Source organism: Notolabrus celidotus, chromosome 14, assembly GCF_009762535.1.
Source record: "Notolabrus celidotus isolate fNotCel1 chromosome 14, fNotCel1.pri, whole genome shotgun sequence".
NCBI lineage: Eukaryota > Metazoa > Chordata > Actinopteri > Labriformes > Labridae > Notolabrus > Notolabrus celidotus.
Window position 1 is genome coordinate 30,967,904 of NC_048285.1, and position 8,132 is coordinate 30,976,035.

The window sequence follows — 8,132 nt, forward strand, 5'->3', positions numbered from 1 at the left end:
TTTCAGAGTCACAAAATACATTTCAAGAAACCGTAAAGCATCAGACCATGGTACTTGTAGTGGCTTGCTTTCGCCAAACGAAACAAACACCTATAAGCCACTGAGGGGCTGCTTTACCGGGACTCAGTTGACGCGTCCTCCTCGTCAGGATGAATGAATGAAGTCCGCTCTTGCATTGACATCAACGGGTTTATTAGACACACAATATACGCACAGCCGATCAATCCACACTTGCACCTAATCGAACTTGTAGAATTACAGGCTTACGTCTATTGTAGACAATACGATGACAATGATGGAACAAGACGGAACGAGACGTTCAAGACGATCGAGACGATTGAGACGGTCAAAAACTGTTTGCTACCCGGTAGGCAGCTCACCTGCCACTGATTGGGTCTTCTTCCCTATATGCTTTCTAACACCTGGTTTGACACACCCGCCACCTAGTGTCCACACAAGTGCATCAAACACACAAACAGTCCACACATAATATTGACACACTTATGGCTCTAACAGTACTTGTTTGTGATTGGCTAAACCCAAGTCTGTTCGCATCAGTTATTTATCATTTCCTGTTTACACTGGATACCGTAAAAGCAGAGCCAGCGTGAAATTTCAAGTGTTTACCAGGATGGAAGAGGAGCTTGAGTTAATAGCACAATACTTCAACATGGGACATCCATATAGTGTGATTCTTGAAATGCTCTGAAATATATATTACTATTGGCCTTCAGGGCCACCGTAAACACATACATGTACATCCCCAAAATCCCCTGAACCACCCAACTCCAGGAAGACAGGAAAATGACAAATATAGATAAAAAAAATAAATGAAGAAGAAGAAGAAGAATTAAATAAATGAGAAATGTGTAAATAAAAACACATGTATAGAATAAAATTAAATATATAAAAGATTAATTAATAATAAAAATAAAAAAACAGGAGTTTAATGGCATATAGAGCATTATCCATAATAACAAACAAGTCTGTATGGAGACAAGAGAATCAAGTGCATGGGAGGTAAACCATCCACAAGCAGACACCCAGACCTTTAGCAGCCTCAAAGGCAGAAGCATTCAAGAACACCGAACTAGACCAACAGGACATTAGACACCGTGAGCGTGAGGAGAAAGACATCTTAAACAGAAAGGTTTTCATGGCCTGTCTTTATTCCCTCTGATTGTCACACAGCACAGTTACACAATGCGTCTGTATCATCCAAACATATTTTTGGTTGCAGACCACAGTCCCCAGAAAATGTAAGATAAATATTTAATCAGGTCGATGCACGCCACGAAGTGATAATTTTAAATAAGGAATTTGTTTTAATCGTCCTCCAGCGCTCCTCCCTCAACACCAAAGATGACAGTGATTAATAATGGAGTCGGGGTAAACAGAAAAAAGGAGCTTTCGACTGTTTCTGAGCAGAAAGAGAGAGAGAGAGCTTTAGAGGAGGAGGGAGAGAGGATCACATCAATGAGAAGTGATTTCTGTGAACAAGTCCGTATCAAACACTCATTAGGAAAGACTAATTCTTTAAAAGTTTGTTTTAAATGACATCATCTCAAGGATTGGATCGCAAACCCTCTTATCAAGCACTCAGTATGTGAACTGAATTACACACACACACACACACACACACTTGGCTGTGCCCAGACATTAGCAGATGGACACTTATAAGGCCTCGGTTCATCCAAATGCTTTGTACTGTTGTTCCTCCGCCGGGTTAGTAAAGTGCATTTTGAAAGCGAGGACCCGACACAAAGGAGAAACTTCTTGGCAGGAAAGTGGAATGCTTTTATTTTGAAGTCTTTTTCCAGTTAAATCTGGAGTCCAACGCTACTCTCCAGAGACCTGTGAAATGAAAGCGAAATAAAAACCCCTCATTTTTCATATTGACAGGATATCCATTAAAAGTTGTGCCAACAAAGTAAGCTAGCTCTCTCTCTCCTGGTGATATGTTTGCTGAGCACAGGTCAGTCTGGTCGGCTGTTGTTAAAGCAGCAGGGTGTCCACTGAGCTCAAACAAACAGTCACTGTGGAGAAAAAATATAACTGGAGGTTGTGACTTTGCCCCAGCTTTTGTCCCTGAGGCTCTCTCATCCATTACGGAGCTGCTGGTGGCGTGCACAAGCTCAGAGTCAGGCTGTCATGGCCAGGCTGTAAACAGTCGGCGTGCATGTCCATGTGTCACGCTGCCTGTCAGCGTCTGTGCAGCACTCAGACTCCATGATGTATCTGCAGTCCTTCTTGTAGAACAGCAGCTCCATTTCAAACATCACAGAAGGACAGAAGTTAAATCAACTTGAAGATCAAATCAGTAAAATTCCTCTCAGGACATTATTCAGGTCATTTATGTGAGCAATAAAAGAGTATTAGAGATTAATTTAAGCTTAAACTTGAGTTATTGGCATTAAAGTTCTTGTAAACTCTCATGATCGATTCTAAGCTTGACGTCCAGATTGCAAAAACAGCTGTTTTCATGATCCAAGTTCTTGTGGATGATTGAGACTCAGACTTTTATATATTCATGTATATTTTAATGCTTATAGAAAAGAGACAAAGAGACATTGCAATCTCAAAAACAGTCCCTCAACATAGACTTCATCAGGGGTTTCATTAGACCTTGTATCTCAGGTTTGATGTGATTTTTTGGACTCATAGGATGTTGTCGTTGAGCAGCCGTTCTATGTTCCAGGCTCCTTCATGGAGTTTCTGGAGGGGTCTCTGTAGAGCCTGATAATTTGCTGAAAACTCCAGACGTCGTGAAAGTGATAATGTATCTTGCAGATGGCTGGTTAATGTGTTGGAGGATGTTATCAGAGTGAGAATCTGTGAGAGATGAGGGGAGAAAAAGCCTATAGCCTCAGTGGAGTGTGTTCACAGAGTGCTCTATAACACCACCAGCTCAAACCATTACTCAATGCTCCATCTTCCCTCAGCGTCTCTGTGTGTGTGTGTGTGTGTGTGTGTGTGTGTGTGTGTGTGTACTGTATGTACTGTGTGCATAGACTGAGTGTGTATTTGGATGCTGATCTCTAGAGCATGTGGTTTCATCTTGCAGATGTCCATCCTTCAGCTCATCCTGTCCGTATCCATCAAACTCAGGATGTCTGCAGCATGAGGTGTCGTCTCCATGATCTGCTCCTGCGTGAGGTAAACCAAGCCTGGGGTCACTGCTGGGTGATATAAGCTGATACTGCATTAAAAATGAAACAGAATAAAACCTTCATAAAGTGATACAGATATCCCAATCATAGTCTGTCAGTACTGACTCCTGCAGTTATACCCGGACTGCCCGCTATAAAAATGCTGGATAGGCAGTTTTGGAGACCACAAAGGGGGTTTCACAACCCTCAGGTACAGAACTGACCCGGTCTGGTATTGACAAGCTAGTTTCTATTATTAAGTCTGTATCAATATATGAAGCTTTTATTTTGGTATTTCCGTTAGGCTGCAGTGTGAATTTGCATATGAGCTAAATGTTTAGGATCGCAGAGAAAAATTTAACATTTAGATTTAACATTTAGAGTTAACATTTAACATTTAGATTTAATATTTAGATTTAACATATAGATTTAACATTTAACATATATATTTAACAATCAACATTTAGATTTAACATTTAACATTTAGATTTAACAATCAACATTTAGATTTAACATTTAACATTTAGATTTAACATATAGATTTAACAATCAACATTTAGATTTAACATTTAACATTTAGATTTAACATTTAGATTTAACATTTAGATTTAACATTTAACATTTAGATTTAACATTTAGATTTAACAATCAACATTTAGATTTAACATTTAACATTTAGATTTAACATTTAGATTTAACATTTAGATTTAACATTTAGATTTAACATTTAGATTTAACATTTAACATTTGGATTTAAAATATAGATTTAACAATAAACATTTAGATTTAACATTTAACATTTAGATTTAACATTTAACATTTAGATTTAACAATCAACATTTCGCTGTAACATTTAACATTTCGATTTAACATTTCGATTTAACAATCAACATTTAGATTTAACATTTAACATTTCGATTTAACATTTGGATTTAAAATGTATATTTAGATTTAACATTTCGATTAAACATTTAACATTTGGATTTATATATAACATTTAGTTTAAGATTTATATTTATATTTATATTTAACATTTAGATTTATATTTAACATTTTGATTAAACCTTTAACATTTAGATTTATATTTAACATTTATATTCAACATTTAACATTTATATTTATACTTAACATTTATATTTAACATTTATGTTTAACATTGATATTTAACATTTATATTTATATTTAACATTTAGATTTGACATTTAGATTTATATTTAACATTTAACATTTGGATTTATATTTAACATTTAGTTTAACATTTAGATTTATATTTAACATTTATATTTAACATTTAACATTTATATTCATATATATAACATTTATATTCATATATATAACATTTAGTTTAACATTTTTATTTAACATTTAGATTAAACATTTAACATTTATGTTTATATTTAGCATTTGGATTTAACAGTGTTTTTAACTTTATATATTTTTCACAACAAAATTAAATGTGAAGAAGATCACATTTATTCCTCTAAATGTGATTTTAAAAAAGTGACTTAAAAATTCACTCTATATTTTATGATGCTTTGGATCTAAATGTGGAGAATTATATTATTATATTATGTTATTTTCAGTGTGCACAACTTTACAAACGGCGCCTCATACAATACTGACCTTTGGATTTATCTGGGACATCATGATGATGTCTTGCTCATTAAAGCTCCTGTGGGTCGTCTTTCAGCTCCAAACTTCTCTGTGGAGCTTTAAAGATAATAATCAGCATCATGGGACTGTCCTCTGTGGTGTTTGTTCACTCAGTGTTGTTGTGATTAATTTTGACCCCTCTGCTGTATGTCAGCACCAGCTTGTGCTCAACAGGACTAGCATGAAAGAACAGACGCATGTTGTGTTGTGTTGTATGTTTGTCCATGCGGTTTGATGTGCTGTGCTCTTGTGTGAATCATCCCCTCCACATGTGTTCAGAAGCCTGTGTGTGATTCCCTCTCTGGGCTGAAATGCCTAAAAAGTGTGACCTATAAACCTGATGAACTGCCCGCTCCCCGGAGTAATACAGTCTGTTTCTGTACCTTCTGATCCCTGAGTGAACGTGTGCAGCTCTGCCACTATCTCTCACTGCATGATGCATTCAGACGTGCAGGCTGAGCTTGCTGGCGCTCTGACAAACCTACAGATTTTTAGAGTTGTAGGAGGCAAATGGGAAGCTGCCTCCTGCAGAAGATGAAGATACTAAAAACATCAATAGCTAAAAAAAAATAACACAATACACTCCTTTATCTACAAACACATGGCAGGATATCTGCAGGTTAGTTTGGCTGCAGATATAGTCACCAAAGAAATCTTTAAACCAATATTTTGTGTCAACTTGTGTCTGCCTTCAGTTGATAGTCAGGTAATAAGTTGGGTAATGTAGTGAACAGGTGGTTATGTGGCAGGGTGTGCTCTGCATCAAGGTCCTGCTCACCCTGATGGGATTCTAATTTGCATAACCACCCACTCGCTGTTCATTATCATGAACAATTTTTAACATAAATGTCACCATTTGATGCATTGTACCAGAGTTAGCTTAAAGCTAATGTACATCTGCAGTCCCTTGGCAGGTCACAATTAAAACATCACATTGTTAAAACGCTCACTTGCTCGCTCACTCGCACGGATGCACGCACACACGCACGCACGCACGCACACACACAAACAATCAAACAAACAATGCTGTATATCAAGTTAAAAGTATCAAATCAGTGGTTGCAGTGTTGAGTGTCCTTTAGCAGACTTTTCAGTTTGGTTTTGAAGCTGCTGAGAGATTCACAGTTCTTAATATCCTCCAGTAAGGTGTTCCACTGAGTTGTGGCTTTCAGGGAAAAAGCTGACTGCCCAAAGGCAGTACGGCGAAAGAGTACATTGCAATTTCTAAACGAAGATATTCTTGTGGATTTAATGGAGTCCACAGAGCGAAAGTTGATGAACTGACGCAGTGGAGGCGGGGCCAAGCCATTTAAAGGTGACATATCACGCATTTTTCATCAATATATATTGGTCTAAGAGGTCCCCAAAACATGTCTTTAAAGTTTATGCTCAAAAAAACACTTTGAAATCAGATTTTGGCATGCCTGAAAAACCCTCTTCTTCAGTCCTCCTCAGAACACTCTGTTTTCCCTCTGACCACGCCCCCTCAGGAAGTGGATGTGCCTCGGCTCTCTCCAGCACGGCTGCTCAGAGATCACGTGACTTCAACCCTCTGAATCTGATCCAGAATCTGATCCTGATGGAGAGGCGCCTGCAGCAGGACCTTTCTGAAGGATTGGTCACAGATTTAGTGTTTCTTGTTGTTTTATTTGTCAGCATGTCGACGTGTGTCTTGGTACACAGCTACGAACATGTAGCTATGTGGCTATGCTAACTAGCGCTAGCACTTTTCAATGATAAGTAAAAATCATCCACTAGATCTTCAAATCTGCAGACGTGGGGAGTAAAACTGACCTCTGCCAGAAAGGCAGCAGGACCTTTCTGAACGTTTGGTCACAGATTCTGTGTTACTTGTTGTTTTATTTGTCAGTATGTCGACGTGTGTCTTGGTACACAGCTACAGCTACAGCTACAGCTACCAGCTACAGCTACCAGCTACAGCTACCAGCTACAGCTACCAGCTACAGCTACCAGCTACAGCTACAGCTACGACATGGAGCTATGCTAACTAGCGCTAGCACTTTTCCATGGAAAATAAAAATCATCCACTAGATCAGTATTTTTAAGGTTTGTTTATACAGAGAGTGAAGTGGTTTAATGACCGTCTCCCCAGCCTGACCCCAGCATGTGATACAGTATGACATGTGGGAAAGGATCATAGCATGCATAAAAGTCTTTGCTGCATCCACTGTTGTTTTAAGGAAACTACAACTACGACAGAGGCGTTTATAATCCTCCCCAAATTCACATTTTCTTAAACCCTGTTATTTTATTTCCTCCTTAATAATTTGATAAAAAAAGAAATGTTATGTAACTGAAGCAATCACCTCTGCAGCAGAGTTTGTGTGTTTGTGTAGGTGTGTGTGGGTGTGTGTTTGTGTACTGATGCCTGTAAGTCCTGCATGTTCATTTCCTCTCGTCATTAGCAGCATCAGTGGAGCTCAGCTTTGAATCAAGCCACAAATGTAAATGTTCCATCAACAGAGAAACACACCTGACCTCCTGTGCAGCGGCACTTCATTGTTCATTCAATCTATTAATTTCCTCCCTCCCTCTGTCGCTGGAGAGTCTGCTGAAAGAATTCATTTGCGTCTGTTCTGACATTTGCCCCAAAACTGCTCGTGTGCGGCATCGTTTTCTCCCTCAGTGTGAGGCAGGTGCTGTGGGGAGCGACCTTGATTAGCTCACATGCTAATCCCCCTCTTCAAACAAAGTGACTCAATTAACCAAATGACCGTCTAACGAAGGCATCGTCTTGCATATTGATGCTTTATTTTCGAAGGAGGATTTGCATGCTAATGGCATAATGAATTCTCGCCTGACAACTGACGGGTGGTAAATCGCACAGCGATGCGATGAATCATAGAAAATCTGTCTCAATAATGAGTGTTAAAATGCGTTTGGCTGCAGAGCGATTAGGGGAGATGTGCTAATTGCCTGCTGTGTGTCCTGCATGATTCTTTCCTCAGGCGTAGTTGGCATAAAGTCTGTTTCATAACTTGTCAAATAAAGCGGAAATGAAATTAACAGATCATTTCAAAGGTTAAATCTTTCACTGTGATCTGTTTCTTTAAAATACCAACCCTCTTGAAATCATCACTTTCAGCATGCAGGTTGGATCTGAACCCTGGAGAAGTTTTATCACACACATGTCTCTGGAGAGAAACCTGCAGGACTGGATGACATGTAGAATCACAGCACTGCAATGACTACTCTGTAACATGCACTACCTCCGTTTTGAGCAGTGGTGGACAAAGTACACAGCTTCCTAAATTAAAGCTGCTGTTGGTAGGAATGGTGTAAAAAAATGTTACTTTCTTTCTGCTGGGT